We start from the raw sequence: 25,322 nt of genomic DNA on the forward strand, positions 1-25,322 counted from the left end.
AGGAAAATTTGGTTTTAAACACTTGCCATATCCACATAGCTGTAAACCATTTTTGCACAGTAGCAGTCAAATAAGAACTGTTCTATGTGACTGGCTTCTTTTCTTCTCCCTGACCTTGACCCTGGTGAGTTCTGAAAACTCTGGAAGGTGGCAGAAGAGAAACTTGCTAGCTGAGAAGAGAAAGAGATTGTTTCTTTGCTCGCTGATGGTGGCCAGCTCTGGGATGCCTCAGCCTAATGGGAGAACACAGATTTAGTGTTAAATGTTCTTTGGAGTTTAATAATTATTTGGATCTAATCTTTTAATTATTTTTTTTAAAGATTTTATTTATTTATTTACAGAGAGAAAGATCACAAGTAGACAGAGAGGCAGGCAGAGAGAGAGGGAGGAAGCAGGCTCCCTGCTGAGCAGAGAGCCCAATGTGGGGCTCTATCCCAGGACCCTGAGATCATGACCTGAGCCGAAAGCAGAGGCTTAACTCACTGAGCCACCCAGGTGCCCCATAATCTTTTAATTTTTAAAAATTTCAAATCTACAGAAATGTTAAAACAATAAAATAATAAATACTTCATAGCTTTTACCAGTTAGTAACTTCTGACTACAATTATATATGGTATTATACTTTTTTGGCAGGTGAAGTATGGCTGGACCATTGGGGGAATAATGACACTTTGCCCCTAAATGCTTTAGCTTATATATCTTAAAGATTGAGGTAGTTTCATGTGTAATCACGATAACTGTTATCACACCCAGGACTTTACCACTGATACAATAATGTTATATAACACATTGTCCATATTCAGATTTCCCTAGTTGTCTATCTGGAATTGTCATTTTAAATTACTGAACTGAGGCTTACCATTTAAAGTGATTATATGATTTTCTGTTACTTATAAGGGACTAGTAAAGTCATGAGGATTACTTGAATTTTCTAGGACAAAGGTTGCTTTACTGCTGAATAGGTTTAATAGACTAGAAAGAGACAAAAATAAAATTTTTGCAAGAGACCAATCATTTCTGCATGGTCAACATGTTGGATACATTAAAAAAATTTTTTTTAGAATGATTTTATTTATTTTAGAGGGAGAGAGTAAGCAAGCGAGTGAATGTGAGTTGGATGAGGAGCCCTAAAATAAAAAATAAAAAATTCCCAAAACCTAGTATTTAACTTTGTTAGAATTTACTTATTTAGAATTTCAAACATTTTGTATATTAGCTATCGTGATAGTTTTGGTGTGGGTAGAAATTTTTTTTGTACTTTAAAAACTTTAATAGAGGGGCACCTGGGTAGCTCAGTGGGTTAAGCCTCTGCCTTCAGGTCAGGTCATGATCTCAGGATCCTGGGACTGAGCCCTACATCTGGGCTCTCTGCTCAGTGGGGAGGATGCTTCCCCCTCTCTCTCTGCCTCCCTCTCTGCCTACTTGTGATCTCTATCTCTGTGTCAAATAAATAAATAAAATCTTAAAAAAAAAAAACTTTAATAGATTTTTTTTCCCTTACAGTCTTAGTACTAAAGGATTTTGTAACTTTGTCTTAAAAAACACACTTCTGTTGGAAGCCAATAAAATGCCACTCTAAATATCCCTGTTTACATAAATATATTAGTGATTTCTGAGTGTTAAGCACAGTTTATGTCTTTATTTTGGTTTAGTTTGGTATACTTTACAAAGATATAAAAATGAATAATCATTAAAAGGAATTACACTGATAAATGAGATGATTATAGCTGACCTTTGTAAGAGAAACAATTTATTCATCAATCTTCAGTGTTTCTTAGCAACACAAAATACTCCTACCCTGAACATTTTCATATCTTTCTTCAAACACAGTTTGGAGATATTTTGTATAACCTGATGGTTGTCCATCTGTCCTGAAGCTCTCACTGCTTCTTCATTATCTAATGTACTCATTAAACTTCTTATTCATATCATATATTCTTTCAGCTTAGTAACCTACAGTTTGACTTGAGAATCGTTTGCTTGTCAGAATCCTAAAAGGATCCTGGGAAGTAAATTCCTTTTGTGTATGGTGAAGCTAAAAGTTACTGAAAATGTGTTATATTTTCATAATAAAACAAGTATGAAAATATTGCCTTGGGAGCTAGCTACTTTCTTATTGTCCTTAGTTTCTAAGGGAAGTAGTTTAATCAGTTGTGATAAAGAACTAACTTGGCCATATTTTCACAAGTTGACTTGTATTCAGTTTAGATCGCAATTTATGAAAATGCTAGGTTCATAGGGAATGTATTCCTTCATCCTTCACCCATTCAACCAATACTTGTTGAGCACTTAAAACATGCCAGGCTCGTTGATAGACCCTGGGGATTCAGTGATGAGCAAAAACATGGGGTCCCTGCCCTCCAGAAAAGGATTGTGGCTGTCTGAAAGCATGTAATGGAAGAGCCTGATGTGGCAGATAGGAAAAGCCTTTTCCTAGGCAGTGTGCCTTAGCTGCTAGCAGAAGAGCTTTCTAATAGTGCACGTGCAGTGTCACAGGGCACATTAGGACCTGCAAAAAGGCTAGGAAAGCTGGAGTTCAGAGAGTGAACACCTGCAAGATGAGGCTTGAAAGAAAGTTTTTGTTTTTTTTTGTTTTTAAAGATTTTACTTATTTGATAGAGAGAGACACAGCAACAGAGGGAGCACAAGGAGGGGCAGTGGGAGAAGGAGAAGCAGGCTTCCTGCTTAGCAGGGAGCCTAATGTGGGGCTTGATATGGGGCTCCATGTGGGGTCGATCCCAGGACCCTGGGATCATGACCTGAGCCAAAGGCAGACAGACGCTTAACGACTGAGCTACCCAGTTGCCCCTTAAGAAGTTGGTTTTGAGAAAGAATCTCATTCTTTATAGATGCTTTATAAGGAATATGAAATCAACAGTCATCTTTATATCGACTTCTGTGTATCTGTTTTAAGATAATAAACTCTGTTTTCAGATACTCACAAATTTGAAGATCCCTTAGAATTCATTTTTTCCATATGGTGTTTTAATGCTGTAAATAGTATTCCGGTTTCATTGGCTAACTCGTGCTTGAGTATAATTAGCCCAGTAGCGGGGCCCCCTCTCTTTCTTCCTTGGAACCTGCTTCATTTTCAGATTCCATTAGTTATTGAAGAGTTCTTTCTTATACAAACCAAAGTTTTGGTTTCTACTCATTGATCCTAGTTTTCTAGGGCAAAATGAACAAGTCCAGTTCATTTTTAGACTCTTTCATGTATGATGTACAGCTACAGGTGTCTCTTTTCCAGAATTTCCTCCCAATATTTGAAAAACTAAAAATATATTTGAAAATTTCAAATGTATATAAAAGAAGATAGATTAGTAGAATGAAACCCCCTTCCTCCCCTCCTCTATATGTACCCATTGCCCATCTTCAGCAATTATCTCCCCATGTCTCTGCTTGATTGGCAGATTTTTTTTTTTTAAAGATTTTATTTATTTACTTGTGAGAGAGACAGTGAGAGAGAGCATGAACGAGGAGAAGGTCAGAGAGAGAAGCAGACTCCCCATGGAGCTGGGAGCCCGATGTGGGACTTGATCCCGGGACTCCAGGATCATGACCTGAGGCGAAGGCAGTCGTCCAACCAACTGAGCCACCCAGGCGTCCCTGATTGACAGATGTTTAATACTTTTTTTGCACTAGGTGCTGTGCTAGTTGCCAGAGCTATAGAAGAAGACATGACATAGGTTTTAAGGAGTTCCATTTTCTAGTGGAGAAGAAAATAGGAAAGTACAGCATGATGCATAAGTCATCTAATTTTCAAGAGAACTATGCCATTATAAAGAAATAATGAAAGAAACTCATTTTAACCTGCTGCTAAATGGTAGAATTAGGGAGGGGGGTAGAATTAGTACACAAATTTAGGCTCTGGAAACACTTTCAGTTAGTCACAGAAGAAGGGAGCAAGTAAGTCAAAGTTCACCAAACATTCGGAAAGTCACTAATATAGAAATCCTCATTGGTATGTAAAGTCCTTTCTCTGTATATACCTAAGTAAGTATTTTGGGGGAGAGGATTCTTTGCATGAGACCCTCACAGAGTTCCGTGACACCAAATAGGGCCATTGTATAGTTTCTATAAGGGAACTGGATTTTGTAGTAAAATATTTCTTAAGTGATCAGCTCAAACACTTGTGAGGGTTAAAAATCCAAAAGTGACTCAGTCAACTCAACTGTAAGTAATCTTTATTACTGCACATTGATAGGAAGGAAACTATTTGTACTCTTCTTATAGCTTAGAAAACTAATGTTTACATGTATGTATTGATTATATATCTTAAAACATGAAATAATTGGTTTTATTCCTATGTTTAGAGGTCAGGGATTCAGTATCTAGAGAGGCAGATAACATATTCCAAGTGAAAACACTGTCTTGTTCTCTGGGGTCCTCACTTAACCCAGTTTGAACTGAATGCTGTACGGACACAGGGAGGACTTGAGTGTTAAGAGTTTTATTCAAATCTGTTCTTACCTGGTGAGTCTTACAAAGATGCATCATTAACATTGATCTTGATACTTACCTAGATATGGCCTGTCTGAATTTTTAGATATGTGGAAGGTCTCTCAGTAAAACTTAATGAGATATATGCACATATATGCACACATACACTAATACCAAAGTGCAGTTTCCTTTTATAGCTTTTCCACCTCAGGAAACGGGTACTATTTACAGTATATACTAGACAATTTGGAAGCAGGTGCTTCCCACCCTCTGTAATCTTTGAGGCACTCTTTCACTTTGTACTTGCTTACATCTATACTACATGCGTCTCTGTGGTTTTGTTCTTTCCTTATGTTCTGGGGTAGATGTGTGACAAGAAGCTGTAGCCTTTTAAAATTCATTCATAATGTCACATTGTACTTGAAGACGAGTTGATTCTTTGATCACTCCTTTTATGTATGATTTGCTTGTTTGTTTCTTCTCCTATTTACTATTCAAGAACTATATGTGTAGTCTAGTCTGGCAAAAATGATCAGCTTTGATTAATTTTTGTAGAATATATTGGAGATTTCATTGATATGTAGCTTTGCGGTGCACTTCGTTCATGCGTATGATGACTTGTCATGTTTGAATGTTCCCGAAATGGAAAATTTGTGTAAATTATCTTTATAAATGAAATAAAATGACAAGGTTTATCCTTTCAAATGGATAGGATTTAACTGTTACTAAAATCACATTATTCTTCGACTTACAAAAGTCTTATTTGTGTTTCAGTTATATAATTAAAGTAAGTTGTATCTCCCTTTAGACATATCCCAACTTACTGGACGTTTTTATGTGATTTCCATAGTGAGCATATAGATGAGATAGGTGGTTACATAAATTATCTGGGATAAATTTTTTGAATATTATTGGAAAGCTACTCAGAATTATGTCACAATTATTGCTATTATTTTTAATGCTTCTGTTGTAGTACAGTGTACTGACAATGTAGTAGGTAAAACACATAGTTTCATCCGTTGAAGAGTTTATGTTCTAATAAGGAGGAACGACTCATGTTTAACTAACTTGAATGGTGTACATGGTGTAAAAGAGGCCTTAACTAACTGGCAGAAAATTAGCAAGAGATTTGGAAAAAGGTCATTTTAGGCTGAGTACATAATATGAAAAAGGCAGAGGTGTTGCACAGTATATCAGTGAAGAGTCCCTAATGGTCCCATATAAGAACAGATAGCCACAGGCTTCCCCTCTGTGGCTCTTAGTCTAGAAAAATTGGGTTTGACTCTCTTGTAAAGGTATGCAGATCTTTGTTAGGACTAGACAGCTCTTGAAGATTATGGAACGTCTCTTATGTATCAGAACTGAACACATCTTGTGATTTATTTGTAACAACTCGTGTTTAGTAGATATTATAACCCTCGGGGTTTTGTTTTTAAGATTTTATTTTTAAGTAATCCCTATACCCAACATGGGACTCAAACTCACAACCCCCAGATCAGAAGCACATGCTCTACTGACTGAGCTGACCAGGTACCCCTACAACTCTGATTTTAAAGAAGAGATATACTGAGGCTCAGAGGAGTTAAGTGACTTACCCAAGGTCTCATGACAAGTAATTGTCAGAGCTAGGATTCAAACTAATGTTCTTTTGAATCTACATGCTTCCTCTCTTTTAAGTGGAAGAAAGAGAGTTAGGCTACATCTTAGGAACCTTATCAAGGCAGTTGGTTTCTTGGATTAAGGAGTAATATTATAGAGGCATGGTAGCTGATTCAGACAAGTAGTAATATGAAATTTGAATTTGGGTTGGTAACAACGGGAGTGAAAAGGAGAGTTTGTGTGAGATTAAGTCACAGAATCATTGAGTCTGGATAATTAAGAATGTGTGCATTTAGGAGGTACTCACCTCTGAGTAATAGTGAGAAATAAAATGAGAGAGCCAGAGAATATACAGTTATGTAAGTCAAAACAAGGAAGTTTCAAAGATGGGATGATGAACAATTTTAAATGCTATGTAGATTTAAAGGTATATGAAGAGGAAGTAAACCTCAGTTGGTGTTTGGTGACCACTGGAAACTCTTTTGAGGGTGACTTTAGCAGATTGGTATGATTAGAAATCAAATAATGAGGGAGTGAGTTTGAAGGCAAGGATGGAGTCAGTGATGTTGACTCCTTTAAGAAAAATTAGTGGAAAAAGTGGAAATGATAACTCAAAGAATTAAGGCAGAGGATTTTAGTTCTTGAGGGAAATGGATGAGTTTGTCAAAGCTACAAAGGCATTGGTCTTAAAACAGGGGTTGAAGATTAAATTTAGAGAGGGAGTAATTGGTGATTCACAGTCTTAAAGGAGATGGTGGGATTTAACACAGATGTATAGGCTAAATGGAGAGAAAAAGGAGCTCTTCTTGTGAATTGGGTGGGAGAATAATATGATTTTTCTGCTTATAAATGAGTTATCTATTACAGTTTATGGGAGGAGCTTAGTGACTCATGTTAAATGATCTATAGGAAGTTTATTGAAGAAAAGAGGGGTCATCTGCTAAGTGTTGGTAGGCGTTGAGAACTTTGAAGAAGAGAAGACCTGGAGCAATTGCCGTGGTCAAAGAAGAAAACAGAATGAGCATTCCCAAAGCAAGAATTTCTAGCCAAGAACTACATATTTTTATTGGCACCAACTGGTATGTGTCTTTTTTTCCCCGCCTCATCAGTGTTCGGTAATGTGGAAGTCAAAAAGGAGATCTTACAAGGTGAATTTGCTCAGTATTAGGGATTGGCCATGGAAGGTTAAGTGAATGATGGTTTCTTGGCTAGCAGTGAGAGTATAATAGACATTTTAAATCCTTATTTTTTAGCCTTCCATATGAAAGGCTTCCATATTTGATGCAAATGTATATTCTTAGCAGTGACCGAATAGATAAAGCAGTATTACCACTTCTAAGCTTCAAAACTTTATTCTTCTCATCTTACCTTATTTCCTTTACTTTCCCCTCTAATTGAACTGAAAAATGGAAGCACCTTGATGTAATGGAAGAGTTCTAAATTTAGGAAACACCTGCTTTGTAGGAATGACACCAAAATTGACCAAAGAAAAAGTAGCCAAATTGGCCTTTATAAAAATGTAAAACTTTGTGCTTCAAAGGACCCTATCAAGAAAGTGAGCAGACAAACAACCTAGCGAGTGGAAGAAAATATTGCAAATCATAATTTCTGATAAGGGACTTGTATCCATAATATATTAAAAACCCGTACAACTCAATGATAGATGACAACCCAAGTAAAAAAGTGGGCAAAGTGTCTGAATAGATGCTTCTGCAAAGAAGATAAATGAATGGTCAGTAACACCATGAAAGTGCTCATTGCCAAGGATAAAAATATAAGTCATCTATGATCATGGGATGTCTTTCCATTTATTTCTTTTTATCTTCCAACAATATTTAGAAATTATCAGGGGGCAAGTTCAGTATTTCTTTTGCTAAATTTACCCCTAAGTATTTTATTCTTTTTGATGCTATTTTAAAGTTTTTTCTTATCTTCATTTTGGATTGTTCATTGCTACTGTACAGAAATTCAATTGACTTTTGTATATTGGACATGTATCCTGCAAACTTGCCGAACTCACTGATTAGTTCTGATAGTTTTTAGTGAATCCCTTAGGAATTTCTCTATATAAGAATTAATGCAAAGAGATAGTTTTACTTTTTCTTTTCCCTTCTAGATGCCTTTTATATCTTTTTCTTGCCAATTGTTCTGACTAGAACCTCTAACACAATGTTGAAGTGCTGAGAGTGGATGTCCTTGTCTTATTCCTGATTTTAGGGGAAAATCTCCTAGTTTTTTTTACCATTATGTGTGATGTTAACTGTGGGTTTTTCCTGGGTTCTCTTTGTCAGGTTGAGGAAATTGTCTCCTATTCTTGGTTCCTTATTTTTTTTTTTAAGATTTTATTCATTTATTTGAGAGATAGTGTGTGCAAATGGGAGAAGGGGCAGAGGGAGAGGGAGAAGCAGACTCCCTACTGAGCAGGGAGCCCTCAGTGCAGGGCTTGATCCCAGGACCCTGGGATCATGACCTGAGCTGAAGGCAGATGCTTAACTGATTGAGCCACCCAGGCACCTGTTAGTTTATTTATTTTAGTAATCTTTACATCCAATATGGGGCTTAAACTTACTACCTTGAGATCAAGAGTTGTGTGTTCTTCCTAATGAGCCAGCTGGGGCCCCTGGGCTATGCATTTTTAGATATCTTTTATTTGGTTTTAGTGTCAAGGTAGTAATACTCTCATGGAAATAGTTCAGGAATATTTTATCCTATTCTGTTTTTGGGAAGGGTTTTTTAAGATTTAGTGTTTATTCTTTTAAATGTTTGGTAAAATTCACCAGTGAAGGTAAATACTGGCTTTTTATTGATGGGAAGTCTTTTGATTAAAAATTCAACAAGTTTACTTGTTATATGTCCATTCATATGTTTTATTTCTTCTTGAGTTTCAGTAATTGTGGCTTTTTTGGGATTTGTTCGTCTTATTAGATTATATAATTTGTTTGCATACATTTGTTAATAGTATTTCCTTATGTCTTCTGCAGTTCTCTAAGATCAGTAATGATGTCCCCTCTTGTCTCTTTTTTTTCTTGATCAGTTTGTTAATTTTGTTGATATTTTCAAAGAACCAACTTTTGGTTTTGTTACTTTTCTTTATTGTTTTTCCATTTTTTATTTTATTAGTTTCTGGTCTAATCTTTATTATTCCATTTCCTCTGCTTGGATTTAATTTGCTCTTCTTCCTCTAGTTTATTAAGGTTATTTACTAGCATCTTTTTTATTTTAGGCATTTATAGCTGTAAATTGTCATATGAGCACTTCTCTAGCTGTATCCCATAAGTTTTGGTATGTTGTGTTTTCATTTTTATTCAACTCAAAGTATTTCCTAACTTCCCTTTTGATTTCTTTTTTGACCTATTGGTTATTTAGAAGTGTGTTATTTAATTTCTACATCTTTGTTAAGTTCCCAAATTTCCTTCCATTGTTGATTTCTAATTTAATTTTATTGTGGTTAGAGAACATGCTTTGTATGATTTCAGTCCTTGTTTTTATGGCCTAACATATGGTCTATCCCAGAGAATGTTCTGCTGTTGCTGGGTGTAGTGTTCTGTTGATGTCTGTTAAGTGAAGTTGGTGTATAGACTTGTTCAGGTCTTCTGTTTCTTTCTCATCTTCTGTGAATTTTCCTAGTTGTTTCTTTCAGTAATGGTGTTGAAGGTGAGGTTCTTGACTATTACTGTTGAAGTATGTATTTCTCCCTTCAATTCTGTCATGTAGCTGAGGATGGTTTTATTTTGTGCATGTGTGCTTATAATTGTTGTGTTTTCCTGAGAGGACATTTTTGTCCTTATAAAATGCCCTTCTTCGTATTTGGTCATAGTTTTTGTCTGTTTATTTTGTCTGATGATAGTATAGCTAATCCAGATCTTTTTTGGCTATGTTGGAATGGTACATATTTTTTTCACCATACTTTTACTTTCAACTTATTGTGTCTTTGAATATAAAGTATGTTTTACAGATAGCATGTAGTCAGACCATGTTTTCTTATTTATTCTGCCAATCTGTACCTTTTGGTTTCAGTGTTTAGTCCATTAACCTTTAGTGTAATTACTGATCAAATAGGATTAATATCTGTCATTTTGCTGAATGTATTATAATGTTTTTTGCTTTTTTTGGTTATCTGTTACTCTGTTACTTCCTTCTTTTGTGTTAAATAGCTATTTTCTAGTGTGCCATTTTAATTCCCTTGTTTCTTTTATTATAATTTTGTTCTTGGGAGTTATTGTTACATGTATGCATTCTCACTTCTGTACTTAGTGATTCCAGCAGCACTTTGAGCTTGAATTTCTTACATGGTTTTCATGGGGAAAAATACCAGGAATCTGGCCAATCAGTGGTCAAGAAATTTGTGTGAGAATTTTTTTTCTTGGAAAACAATTATATTTTCTCGTATAATTTGAATCTTCTGTTATTCAAGTTTGTAGCTGAGCATCTGTTACCTTTCGTCCTTCCTCTTTTGTTTTCTTCTTACCTATATTCCTCTTTCTAATTCATTCAACAAACATTCTGAATGTATGTACTCTGCTGGGGGCTTGGGATATAGTAATGTATAAAACAGATGGTCTCTTTCCTAATTTTAAAGTCTAAAGTAGATTTCACTAACCCAAATTCTTTCAGGAACATTGGAATATCTGGGATTTCACAGGGCATGGTGGGAATGGTAGCCAATTCCAAGGGTATTTCGGTTCAAATTAAGACACAAAAGATCTGAAGGTCAAGGATGGCCTCTTTTTTAATGCAAAAATTCTCTGTAGTAGAAGTTGTTGCAGATTATTTAGCCAGCTATTATTTGTCATTTCCTTTTTTAGGTTTGTATAATTTAGTTTACCCAATCAATCTTGAAAACATGCCCCAGTAATCAATGTGCCTTAGAATTTTGAGTATTTCCAACTGTTTCATTCATATTAAGTCATACCAGCCCTTAAAACTTATTAGACTCCATAATGTTTTATGCAACAGAGAGTAACTATAAAGATAGAGTCAGCTTAAAATATCACTTAAAAGCGTATAGATATCTTTAAGCCTTCCTCCTGGTTTCATTGTTCTTTATAGTTTTATAGACAGATCGTGGCTTCTTTTATGTAGTTTTTTTCCTCAAAAGGAAGAGGGATAACATAAACTTTTATATTCATATTCTTTTATTTAATTTGAAGTTTATGTATTTGAATAATATTTCCATCAAAAGATTGGCTATAAGTTGTTTTGGCAGTGAACTCTGTATGTGACATATATTTTAGCAACTCATCTGTTGTGCGTATACCATATATTCAAAAAGTTAATGAAGAAGAATAGAAGAATTTTGCTTTTTTCCAGTGATGGCAATGATAGTTTTTCCTATAGTATGTGGGTCTGAATAAGGCATTATGGGGAGGTTGGAGCTATGAGAGAAGAAACATAGATTTAGTAGGAAGAAGAAGTTTATTTGATATACTATCAGAAAAGTTCTTGTGCTAATGAAAACTATGCTTAGAAGACAAAAACTTTTTTTTTTTTTTTGGTACTCATTTTCTTGCAATTTGTGTTTGATTACCAGCTTGATATATTTTCTCATCAAGGAATATATATTGGCCAAATCATTTGATCCTTAATGTCTGCAAATGATGGACTTTGGTTAACTTTTAATGTCATGTTTGACCTGCCATCCTAAAACTCCTTCCCAAAACCTATGAAACAAACTGATTTCACTGTTTCTGTTCTATTTGCATTTAATTGGCTTTATGCAAACCTCATCATTGAAGTATTTTCTAGCTGGAAAATTATATTTATATGGAACAGAAAATTTATTTACTTCCTTCCACTTAGTCGATGAGAACTTGCATCTGAAGCTATATAAAAAAGTAAAGTCAAAGCAGTCAATAAACAGTACACTGGCCAAAACTGGTAGACAAATCTACAGATTACGGAACATCTGCATTAGATGTATGGTGTCTTATAATTCTTTTTTCCCTCACCACTTAAATCTGTGTGTTATTTTTTCCCAATAATTTTACTGTGCATTCTCTATCCATTAAAATATTTTGTGTACTCTCAGGAGCATTGGTAATTGGTAATAACTTTCTATGAGTATCTTTTGTGGTATAAGCCAAAACATGGCTGTCATGACTTTGTGTTTTAGAGGGGTTTTGATGTCCTTGCTTAGAACTTCCCCCCCCCGTAAGCCTTTAAGGAGATACTAACTTTTAAGATGATAACTTTATTGCAACAAGGTATGCAGCTTGACTCCAAAAGGAGAATCAAGCAGACCTGAAAGTTCAAGTCTTGAGAGACCAATCAGAAGTCAAAAGAGCTATGGCCTGTGGTTCAGCTAATTCAGAAAGAGGGTAATTACAGAAAGTTATATAAGTTTGCATGGAATAGTTACTAAACTCTTTAACTTGTGAATACAGCCCCAAACATCTGTTTTAGCGACCTCTTGCTGCTTTACAAATCACTATTAAACTTACTGGCTTAAAATATTTATTTTGCTCAGAAATCTGTGATTTGGAAAGGTTCACTTGACATAGTTAATCTTTGCTACATTTTATGTCAATTGCGTGGCTCCAAAGGGAGAGCGATTTAGAATCATCTGCAGGCTTGCGCAGGCACATGTTTGGTGGTTGATGCTGCCTGTCAGTTGAGATAACACGTGGAGGTCTTGGTCAGAACACCTATAGGTGGCCTTTCCATGTTGCCTGGGTTTCCTCACAGTGTGGTGGCTGGGTTGTAAGGGAGGAGGAAGAGAAGGAAAGGAGAGGGAGAGAGTGAGTGAAAAAGGGGTTCGTGGAGAGACAGAGACCAGATGAACCTATGTCTCTATTGGCTTTGATAGCTTTTAGAAGTCACATGGCATTATTTCCAATACATTTTGTTCTTTGGTATAAAACCCTGCTCAGTCAAAGCTGGAAGGGATACTGTCTCCATTTCTGGGTAATGCGAGTGGCCAGCTCCTGGAAGGTCACATGGATTGGAAATATTGCTGTGGCCATTTATGAAAATATCAGTTTGCTTGATTACCTGTATTCTCTTATCCATGACCTCAGACTAAGTGATTTTTTTGAGTGAGGTACCAGTATTCAATAGTATATATAGAAGGCAGAAAATAAGGATACAGATTGAAATGCTTTCCTGTGATTAATAGCCAGCTCCTTTATAGTTTGTTTTTGGTTTTCTTTCTGGGATGCTGTCCTTGTTTGTCCTTAGGAGGCAGGGCTGAAGTTAGTTGCAAAGTGCAGGATTTTATGTTATGCCAGCTTTTTGAAAGGTGCTGTGATGTAATGCATCGGACTGATCAGTGTTCAAGTCTCAGTTCCTTTACTTACTAGTTTTGTGACATTAGGACAGTTACTTAGCCTCTCTGAGTTCACACCTTTACAAAGTCAAGGTGATAATAATCTTCCATTGAGAGGTGGTTTGTAAAATAGAGAAATATTATATGTAAAGGGATGGGGGTCCTGGGGTTTCAGATATTATCTGAGGCAAATTGATGAAAATGTGTGATTTAGGATTATGATCTTTGATTATGACCAGAATGATGGATTAAGAAACCAGTTTAGAGTATGTAGATACTTCAAAGCTAGAACCTATGTTGGTGCCTGTGACTGGAAGCAATTCCAATCAAGAAATCCTTCCTGTGAAGGAATTTGGGAAGAATGTTATCTCCATTTTGAAGGGTATATTATTCTTTATAAGCTATTCATCAACTTTTTGCTGAAATGAATGTTTCAAATTTATTAAAATAACATTTAATTAAGGTATTTTATTGAATGCCCTAATACCTTTGTTTGAAATGTTTTATATTTAGTGAAAATTGTTACTTTTAATTTTTAATTTTTCTAATTGTAAAAGTAGTAAAAAAGCAGCTGAGGAAATAACTTGCCTATGATATCATTATCCAGAGGCACGCTGTTCATATTTGACATATTTCCTTTCATTAAAATTTTCTTTTTTAAGTATAGTCTCCACACCCAACATGGGGCTTGAACTCATGACCCTGAGATCAAGAGTTGCATGCTCTACTGACTGAGCCAGCCAGGTGCCCCTCATTTTTTTCCTTTGAAATTTTATAGTTTTCCATAGTTAAGAACATGGAATTTATGATTTTATAATCTTTCTTTGTAATTTAATTTTATATCATAATTATTCCCCATAAATCATTATAATTGCATCTATCATATGGCTGTATCATAATTTATTTAGTTTTTTTGTAATTTTTTTCTGAAGTATAAATAATATTGTGATGCATATATATGTGAAAGTCTATTGTCATTATTTTGATTTTTTTTTTTTGTAGGATATATTACTAGAAAGAAAATTACTAGAGCAAAGGGTATCAATATTTTTAAGGTCCTTGATATATATGTTGACATTGCTTTTCAGAGGCGCCTTGCTGGCTCAGTTGGTAGAGCCTGCTGCTCTTGGTCTTGGGGTTGTAGGTGTGAGCCCCATGGGGAGTGTAGAGATTACTTAAAAATAAAATCTTTAAAAAAATAGCTTTCTATAAAGTTTTACCATTTTATATGTCCACTGACATGAGAATAGCAGTACTGATCATTTTATAAATAAAGTTGGTGAATTTGATAGTTAAAAGGTATCATTTATAAAATTGTATTTTTCATTTTAATTTGCATAGATTTTCTATATGTTAGGGATATAACCTTTTCATATTATTTTATCTAGGTTTGGAGAAGTTTAACATTCATTATATTTCATTTGTGTTCCTCTAAATAGCTTAAGATTTATTCTTATCACTTCATACAAAAGACATTCGAATTAACCTAAATGATAGTTACTATTTTTTCCATAGTAGTTCTTACTTTTTGTATTCTTAATTTACACAGTATCTTATTTTTAGCACATGTTGTTCATTTAAGGTCAATTTGTAGCCCTTTACTCTTTTTTTTTTTTCCAAGATCACTTTTTAAAAATTTTGTAGATTTATTTATTCAAGAGAGAGTGAGAGAGAGAGTCCTAAGCAGACTCTGTGCTCTTTTTTTGCCCAAATTACGTTTTTGGACTCATGTTGGTTTAGACAGATATTGTAGTTCAGTCACTTTCAGAATGTGGTCTTCAACCAGCAACTTTAAAGTAGATTTGTAGATTTAAAGTAGATTTGTACCCATTTACTCTTAAGAGTACTCTTGCACTCATGCACTTCTTCTTCCTCTTCTTTTTTAAAGATTTATTTATTTGAGAGAGAGAGAGAGGAGAGGAAGGAGAGAGAGAGTTGTAAGCAGGCTCCATGCAGACCCTGAAGTGGGGCTCGATCTCATGACCCTGAGATCAGGACCTGAGCTGAAACCGAGTTGGATGCTTAACTGACTGCACTACCCAGGTGCTCCTCAAAATCACTTTTTCATAAAGTTTTCTCAATTAGAGATTTTCAGGAACATTGGAAAATTTTTTCATTCATCCTATATATATCTGTTTAGTCTTTTAAATTATGCTTGTTAAACTTCAGATAACTTCATATATTGGCTATTGTGAAGGGTTATTTTTCACAAGTAGATTTGTTTTTCTCACTGGCAAATTTTCTAAATTCTAACTGAGTGTTTTAGGAGATTGTGGGTGATACCAAAGTTAATCAGATTATTTGAAAGTTAAGATTCTTATCTTTCCCTTAAAAATTTTTTCAAGTGTTAATTTACAGAAAAGTACAAAAAGTAAAGAGGAAATTACAGTGTAGCTCTCTTGCAGCTCATCTAAATCTGAACTTTTTTGCCATGTTTACTTCAATTTTTTACTTTTTAATTATTTGAGAACTAGAATTTTATAGACAGAGGGAAGTGAGGCCTTTTCTCTGGTGGTAATTCCTCCAGAGGTTGCAAGTATTTTGAATTGGGTGTTTCCATTGTCACGCTTGTTTTTATGCTTTTATTTAATACATATGTATCTATGTCAAAAACCTTACATAAATGATAACTATACCTGTCCTTTTTCATTTTGCTCTTTTTTGCCTAAATTATGTTTTTAGACTCATGTTGGTTCAGCAGATGTTGCTGTAGTTCAGTCGTGCTCAGAATGTCGTCCCCCACCAGCAGCTTGAGCTTCACTTGGGAACTTGTTAGAGATACAAAATTCTTAGGCCAGGACTGGATACATTTGTGCAGTCCAGTGCAAAATGAAAATGCTGGGCCCCTTGTTCAAAAACTATTAATAACTTGCAAATAGCAGCAGCGGAGCATTAAATCAAGAGTGAGGACCCTTGTAAGCATGTTCATGCACCCATGAAGCTAGCCCTGTTTCAGGCGTTATTCCAGACCTGCTGAACCAGAAACTCTGAGAATAGGGCCCAGCAGCCTATGTTTTAACAGGCCTTCCAGGTGATGTTATAGATATTTAAGTTTGAGACCATTTGTATTAGTTTTTCAGGGCTGCCTTAACAAAATACTATGGACTGAGTGGCTTAACTGACAGAAATTTATTTTCTTACAGTTCTTGGGGCTGGAGATCCAAGGTGAAGGTGTCAGCAGATTTACTTTATTCTGAGATCTCCTTGGCTTGCAGATGATCACCTTTCTGCTGGTAACTTTATATGCTTTGTCCTCTCGTGGTGTGTGGGTGGACATCTCTTATGTCTCTGTGTGTCTGAATTCCCTCTTCTTTAAGGAGATTAGTCCGGTTGGCTTAGAATCCACCCTAATAGTTTTGTTCTAATTTAATCACTTCTTTAAAGGCCCTATATCCAAATATAGTCACATTCTGAGATACTGTGGGTGAAGGCTTCTAGGTCCGAATTTTGGGGGAACACAGTTCTTCCCCATAGCACCACTGCTATAGGTCAGTGAGTTTTAGGACTATTATATTTGGTTGTATGATTATGTCCTTATTTCTCTCTTTTATGCTGTTAATAGAACTTTAGATTATTTTCCATTTATGTCAATTCTACTCTATCAGTTTCTTTTGATGTATAGTTCCTTTTTTTGGTTTTTATTTGTTTTTGATATGATATCTTTGTAGACTTCAAGTGTCTGATGTCAATTGAATTAAAACGAACAAAACAAAATTATGTACTACCCTTTGTTTAATGGAGGGCTGTAATCTATAAGCTGTTAATTTTGCTGGCATGTTATTTTAAATGGTGGTGGATTTGTTTTATGAGACTGGATTTTCCATGTCGTCCAGCACATGTGGTTTTGTACTGTATTTTGAGTTAACTACACAAGCTACTATTTCCATATATGGGTGTGTTTCTCATAATGATACTAAATAAATAAGTTCCTTTCTCTGTTTGTAAATAAAAGAGAACAGTGACTCTATCATTGTATATGTACTGTCTTGGGTTTTCATGACCTTTTGCAGCTCATTTTTATCATCTGGGAATGTACCGAAGTCCCATTGTTGTTAACTGCTTATGCTGCTAAGAGTAATAATGTGTTTTTTGTTTTTTGTTTTTTTTTTTTTTTGGGGGGGGGAAGGGGGGATACTTGTTAATGTAATTTTACTGAAACTTAGGCTTACTTTTTATCAAAAGGTAAAGTTTTGTACCAGGCTAGGGCAACATTTTTTTCTTTGTATAAGATTTCCACATATTTGTTATGTAATCTATAATTTTATTCCTTTTATCCAAATTTAATTCCCTCCTTCCACCACCACACCCCACCTCATAACTTGCAACAAATGCACATTATATGTGTTGCTGATAGTTTTGAAAGTCTGCTGGATTCATTGAGGATCCACCAATCATCTGGATAGACCAGATAGTCTCCCTAGTAGCTTCTACCCTGCTAAACTTTTGGCTGTTTTCCATCTTGTTAATTATATCTCCATTATGAAGGCATGCTATACCAAAAAGGAGATATATACCATCTTGCTAATTTTTACTAGTTCCTCTTTGCTGGCTGAACCTGGTATAGAAGAAGTTGTTTTAGGGCTTATATTGAAAACTACAAGACATTAATGAAAGAAGAAGTTGAAAAAGACACAACAAATGGAAATGTATTCCATGTTCATGGGTTGGGAGAATTAATATTGTTAAAATGTCCATACTACCCCAAGCAATATATACATTCAGTGCAATCCCTGTCAAAATTCTGATGGCATTTTTCACAGAAATAGAACAAACAATAATTGACTCTTTATGTTATAGGTAAGGCTTCCAGTTAATAGTAGGCTACTAGTAGTTAAGTTTTGGGGGAGTCAAAAGTTTTAGGAAGATTTTTGACTGCTTTGGTGGTCAGCAGTTCTACCCCTTATATTGTTCAAGAGTCTTCTGTACACTATGATCTAGGAACTCCACTTCTGGGTATATATCCAAGGGAAACAAAAACACTAACTTGAAAGAATATTATGCACCCCCATTTTTATTGAATTATTATTTACAGTAGCCAGGACATGAAAACAACTTGGATATCCATTCATGGAGGATGGATAAAGAAGTTGTGATGCACACACACACACACACACACGCGCGCGCGCGTGTGCACACAGAGTGAGTAAATAGAATATTATTCAACCATAAAAAGAATCTTGCCATTTGCCTCAAAGTGGATGGATCTCAAGGGAATTGCATTATAAGTCAGACGAGAAAGAAAAACACTGTATAATTTCTCTTATATATGGAATGTATCCTTTTGTCTGTCTTTCTACAAACAAAACCAGGCTCATAGATACAGAGAACAGATTTATGGTTGCCAGAGGCATGAGGTGGGAGAGGGGGAAGTAGTAGGAGAAATGGCCAAACTCTTGTTGTTTTGTTCTATTTTATTTTATTTTTTCTATTTAATTCATTTTCATTTTAAAAATTTTTCATAAATTTTAATAAATAGCAATGTTTTAGCATGATAATTGAGACTAATGTGGTCTGGTGGCATTACCACTTCTTAATTTTGTAAATTATCAGGACTCACCTCAGACCTGTTGAATCAGATGCCTTGCCAGTGATTTCCTTGCTTTCATACGGTTCTCTTAGTAGTTCTAAGATAGGTTCTCTTTCATACGGTTCTCTTAATGTAGTGTGTATAATTTCTGACAGTATGCTAGAGTTGATAGAGCAAGTCTTAGTGCATGTCTGTGGTGGGGAGGTGACGTGAAGGGTGGGCTAAGCTTAGAAGAGTGTGAAAAAAGGGGGTTTAAGCCCTTAACTTTTACTGGCAAATGTATAGTGACCCTCAGGGATGGACTCTTCATTCTTATTTCTTCCTTTGTGTCTTTTCACTCAGTGTCAGCACGATGCTGCTGAATTTGTGCATGCTCTTGGTGTGCATTTGTTGTCCCTAATTTCTTTTTTTTTTTTTTTTTTTAAAGATTTTATTTATTCATTTGACAGAGAGAAATCACAAGTAGATGGAGAGGCAGGCAGAGAGAGAGAGAGAGAGCAAAGCAGGCTCCCTGCCGAGCAGAGAGCCCGATGCGGGACTCGATCCCAGGACCCTGAGATCATGACCTGAGCCGAAGGCAGCGGCTTAACCCACTGAGCCACCCAGGCGCCCTGTTGTCCCTAATTTCAAAGTGAAATGAATGATTCGTTGAATGTTTACCCATGTAAGGCCTGTGTTTGGCTCTTTAGAGATAAAGGAAATGCAAGTTGTCCTCACCCATATGCTTGGGCTTCATAGACCTGGATTCAAATTCTGACTCTGAATTTGACTTGTAGTGTAGTCTTTGGTAGAGTTCTTAATCTCTCGACGTCTCATTTTCTAACGTTGTAAAATGAAGGTAACACCTACTGTGCATTTCTTACTGGGATGTTCGGGGGATTAAATGAAGTAATGTATATGTGTTTAAACATAATAGGCACTCAGTACATGTTGCTATTTTCATTATAATCATCATCATCTAGTTATTTCTGTATTTGAACATCACACTGGACTCTACAGGGCATGCTATATTAATGGTCTAGGTGACACTTTTCAGGAATTGCTTTCCTGGCTTTGTGATGATTCCATCACAATGGATAATTTAATTAGCCTTTGCCTGCTGAGTACTGTGGCTGTGGCAGTCAGTAAGAGAAATGTCGTATACAAAGATCCAGGACTTTGGAGTCGAGCAGATCTTGATCTGTCATTACTCCAGCAGTCACTCGCTGTGCACCTTGGGCAAGATGCTTAACTTTTCTTTCTCTATTTTCTCATCACCGAGGAAGCCTTATTGTGAATGGGGTTGGGTGAATGTTGTTATTGTGGCAGTACTGTGGCAAAATTGAGGATGTATGTAAAGCACTTGGCTCATAGTAGTCACAGAATAATTTTTGCAACAAGCCTTCACCTACTCCACTTTTACTCATCACAGAGTTTCATCGTCTGTCTTATCTTATGTATGTTGAGATTTCTTCCATTTTTTACTCTTAGAGACGTAGGGGTTAGAACAAAAGGATAAGCCACTAGCTGGAAAAGGAGTAAGTTAACAAAACCAAGTTTATCAAAGGATTCTTCATTCCTATGCCTAAATATAGATTTTTTTGTTGTGTTTATGAAAATCATATTTTTTACTGTAATAAAAGATAACATAAAATTTTACCATTAAGTATATTCTTATTGTACATTCATATTGTCATATAATCATAGGCCTATATTTTAAAGCCTAATTTTGATATTGTATTTGAAATTTCTCTCTCTCTCTTTTTTTTTTTGGCCCATATATTGGAAAGGACTCTTGGTAGCAAACAACAGAAATCATTAAAACTGGTTTAAGCATCAGGGGATTTATTAAGTTGTAATAGATAGTTTGTAGAATCTTTGAGGAAATGAAGAATAGACTTTGGGCTGAGCTTCTAGGAATAATTCCTGAAAGCACAGTTTTTGCGTGGCTTGCTAAGGGAGCCGTAGCTGTCTGATCTCAGAACTACATTGCCCTTCTGGTGGGAGGAATTTGGAAGCCTGTGAATGAGGAGTCTTGGCTTTTGTTGCTGCCTCCTAAAGAGTCATTGTCTCACCCATCATCATTGCTGGATGAGCTGATATGCCTGTGCTCAGTTGCTCCTTCTTGTTTTCTTTATTTTTCTGGTCTCCTCAGAGTGTCCCTGCCTGGGAAGGCGAGGACACATGCACATCTCAGGTTGCAAGAGAGTCTGGTAAACGGGCCCTTTAGCTTTCTGGCCACTATTATGTCATTAAGACATATCAGAATGGGGTTGCATGAGTGTTAAAAATGAATCTGCTGTATTTGCCATAGCTCTTTCAGAAAGGAAAAGGCTAGGGGACATATCCATTGAGCACCTTTGTTTTCTTAAATTATAGTTTCAGGAGGGGAAGTAAAAATGTCAGTCTAGCAGTGTTGATATAGGATAAGTTCTATATTGCAAAAAATTTATATTTTATGGGGGAAGCCCAATTTTTAAAACATTGTAAAACTCTAAATGGACCCTGTGTTTATCTAGTTGATGGTAATAAATAAATTTCTTTTTTAGAATGTTGTGTCACTCTTTTTTAACTTCCCTGTTTTGGCATTAGAGTATATGGGTAAAACATTCCTTCTAACCTACTATGTTTGCTCATTTTTGCCAATTGTAAAAAGTATCCATTCTTGCGGAAATGGTGTCTTTAAACCATGCAAAAATTTTGTATTGTAAATAATTTGGACACATTCGTGGTGGGGGCAGAGTTGGGGTGGTAGTGGAGAGGAGATAAAGTTATCCATAAAATATAGTGTCCAATTTGAAGATTATTCACAGTTTAAACTGTTATCTAGACTGGTGCTGTCCAATAGAAATAGAATGCAAGCATGTTTGCAATTTTAAATTTTTTAGTAGAAAATTTAACAAAGTAAAAAAGAATAGGTAAAATTAACTTTAACAACATGTTTTGCTTAACTCAATATATCTGAAACATTTAAACGTGTGACACTATTTGCATCTCATGTGTGCAATAGTTGGTATCATATTGGACAGCACAGGTCTATACTGCCTAACTTATTTCATACTAGAATTTTTCTGCCTGAGAAGTACTGAAGTATACCATAAGCATGTTTGTAAAACATCCTCAGTGTGTGCTGTGTCCTGATAATGCTTTATTACTTACACTGTTTTTATAAGAGTATGATTGTAAAGCAGTGCTTCTTCCCAAATTCCAAGTGTTGATGTGGTGGCTTGCTGTATTTTATGAAAGATGTGTAGTTTTTGAACTGTCATAGTAGAGGAATATGGAACATGATACTGAAGTATGCCATTACCAGGCCTGGGTTTGCCCTGAAAAAGTAGTGTCTAAGCTTTTGATTATTAAAATTTTTAAAGCACATACAATATAAATATTTTATTTATTTTATAAATAATTAATATTTAACTAAATTAAATAAATAATATTTATTTAAATATTTTATTGCACACATGAAAAATGTACATGTATGACTGTACTAATATATTATGTAAATTATGAAATTAAAATATTGAAAAAAGAGATTCAATAAAAATAAATTTAAAACTGTAATATTTTGAGGCACCTAGGTGCCTCATTAAGTGTTTGCTCAGGTCATGATCCCAGGGTCCTGGGATCAAGCCCCACTCTGGGCTTCCTGCCCGGCGGGAAATCTGCTTGTGTTCCCTCTCACTGTGTCTCTTTCTGTCGAATAAATAAATAAAATCTTAAAAAAAAAAAAAAAACCTGTAATATTTTTTCATGAACCACAGATAATTGGCTTGAATAGTCAGTCACCGTTTGGAGACGCTGCTCTCTAAATCCTGTGGTGTATTGGCTCTCAAACTTGATTGATCACCAGAACCCTCTGGGGACTTATATAATTAAAAAAAAATAAGAACAACAGTGAAAAAAAGGTGTGTCTTTTGGTGTTACTTTAGACACACAGAAACAGAATTTGTATGCGTGTGTGTATATGTATGGAGTATATGTGGAATCTGTATTTAATTTTTTAAATATAGGAGTCCTTGTTATAGATGGCAGGGAATCTTCTTTTTTCTTTTTTTTTAAAGTAAGCTCCACTCCCATGATGGGGCTTGAATTCACGACCCCAGGATCATGAGTCTCTCACTCTACCGACTAAGACAGCGAGGCGCCCCTATAGCAGGGATTCTTAATTTGGGATTCATGGGGCATTCTCTGAAATTATATACCCTATAAAAATGCAATTAGGCCTGTAGTTTTTCTTAGAACCCCAGATGATCTTGGGCCCAGGTAAAATGTCATTTACAGCTAGCCAAGGCTGCTTTGGATATGTGGGTCAGAGAAGATTGTTGAGCTGGAGAGGTCAGGTTGGGTCCCTTCAGGATTAAGATTACCTGTGAACGTAGGGCTGTAAGACTGAGCAGTAGGCAGACCAGGGGAGCTATAACTGGGAAGTGGTAATAGACAAGGGTCATAATTCTATTTAGAATGTCTGACCTACAAGTGGACACTGGGAATCTAGTAAAAAACTAGACAAATTCAAAGTCTGGATTTGATGGAGCAGGTCAGATTTGAAGTCTAGGTAGACAGGCCAAGGTCTCTAATGAATAAGAAGGTTTAAGTGGATGTGGCACACTAGCATTTAGGCAAGGCCTTGAACCCTTTTCCCTATTCTGATTGCTGGTGTTGATTGGGCTGATCAGATGGTGCTATGAAAGATTTGTCCTCAACATCTCTGCCTCCTCTTTCCTGTTTGCTGTTGGTATAGCTCAGAAGAGACTAGAATTCCTCATACTCCTTCTGTTCTTAGGCTGACTTATTAAAAGGAGTCTTGTCCCCAGAGAGTGTACTGCTAGAGGTATGTGTTGAAATAATATCTTAGGAAGGTGTCTCCTGGAGAAGTTTTCCAGAAAAAATTGAGAATGCTTCATCTTTGTTTAATTGATGATTTCCTATAATAGCAGTGCTTACAGGCCTTTTTCAAAACAAAACAAAACTTTTTGTTAACTTTTTATTTTATTTTATTTAGAGGTAGGAAGGGGGAGAGGGAGAGAGAGAATCTTAAGTGGGCTCCATGCCTAGTGTGGTGCCTGATGCTGGGCTGTCTCATAAGCCTAAGGTCATGACCCGAGTCAATATTAAGAGTCAGACACTTACCCGACTGATCCACCCACGTGCCCATTTTTGTTCATCATTCAATTTCAGCATTCATGTTTTATAAGAAAGCTTTACATATGGTGAATTTAAACATACATGTGATGAAAGTGTTTCATTTTCCTGAAGTAGAAATAAATATGAATAGTGGATTATTGGGGCACCTGAGTGGCTCAGTCAGTTAAGCATCTGCCTTCAGCTCAGGTCATGATTCCAGGGTCCTGGGATCGGGTCCCATGTTGGGCTCTCTGCTCAGTGGGGAGCCTGCTTCTCCCTCTCCCTCTGCCTTCTGCTCTTCTTGCTTGTGCTCAGTTTTTCTCTTCTGTCAAATAAATAAATAAAAATCTTAGAAAGAATCATGGTTTATTTATCAGTTTAGTACTTTTATAAAATTTCTGATGGTTGCATCAGTGTTCCATTTTTTTCCCTTTCTTTTGTGTCTTTTTAAAAATTGTTACTAAGAATTCTGGCTACCATTATTTTCTACCAGTTAGATATTTGAACTGATCTTTTTAACAATATGAAAGGATAATGCTAGGTTTATGGTTTCATTCTTCTTTTCTTTTCTTTTTTTTTTTTTTAAATATAATTCCAGTATAGTTAACATATAGTGTTATATTAGTGTCAGGTTTATCATACAGTGATTCAGTAATTCCATACATCACCCATTGTTCATCATGACAAGTGCACTGCTTAATCCCCATGCGTATTTCACCCATCCCCCCACCAACCTCCCCTCTGGTAACCACTACTTAGTTCTCAATAGTTAAGAGTCTTTTTCTCTTTCTTTTTTTCCTTTGCTGGTTTGTTTTATTTATTACATTCCACAGATGAGTGAAATCACAAGATTTTTGTCTTTCTCAAATGTATTTTGTTTAGTGTTATACTCTCCAGTTCCATCCATGTCATTGAAAATGGCAAGATTGCATTCTTTTTCATGGCTGAATAATATTCCATTGTGTATATATACCACATCTTCTTTATTCATTCCTCTATTGATGGATACTTAGGCTACTTCCATAGTTTGTAAATAATGCTGCCCTAAACATAGGAGTCTCTTTGAATTTGTGTTTTTGTATTTTGGGAGGTAATACTCAATAGTGCAATTACTAGATCACAGGGTAGTTCTGTTTTTCACTTTTTGAGGAACCTCCATACTGTTTATCATACAGTGGCTGCATCAGTTTTCATTCCTACCAACAGTGCAACAGGGTTCTTTTTTCTCTTCGTTCTCACCAATACTTGTCGTTTCTTAGGTTTTTTGGTTTTAGCCATTCTGACAATATGAGGTGATATCTCTTTGATTTGGCTTTCCTTGATGATGAATGATGTTGAGCTTCTTTTCATGTGTCTGTTGGCCATTTGGAGGTCTTCTTTGGCAAA

General features: G+C 35.7%; 1 protein-coding gene across 17 annotated transcripts in view; it reads left to right on the forward strand.

Annotated features, from left to right (window-relative positions):
• Positions 1 to 25,322, forward strand: part of GTDC1 (glycosyltransferase like domain containing 1) — a 422,749-nt gene that overhangs the window by 31,913 nt on the left and 365,514 nt on the right. For 14 of the 17 annotated variants that reach the window (XR_009403157.1, XR_009403156.1, XR_009403154.1 and 11 more), the window contains exon 2: positions 16,447 to 16,536. The exons of 2 other annotated variants lie outside the window; for them this stretch is intronic. The gene's annotated coding sequence lies outside the window, so the exon portion shown is untranslated. Of the gene's footprint in view, positions 1 to 15,191; positions 15,347 to 16,446; positions 16,537 to 25,322 lie in introns of all 17 variants that reach the window. One more of the 17 variants, XR_009403155.1, reaches the window with a different exon arrangement.

This window comes from Mustela nigripes, chromosome 3, assembly GCF_022355385.1.
Source record: "Mustela nigripes isolate SB6536 chromosome 3, MUSNIG.SB6536, whole genome shotgun sequence".
Classification (NCBI taxonomy): Eukaryota; Metazoa; Chordata; class Mammalia; order Carnivora; family Mustelidae; genus Mustela; species Mustela nigripes.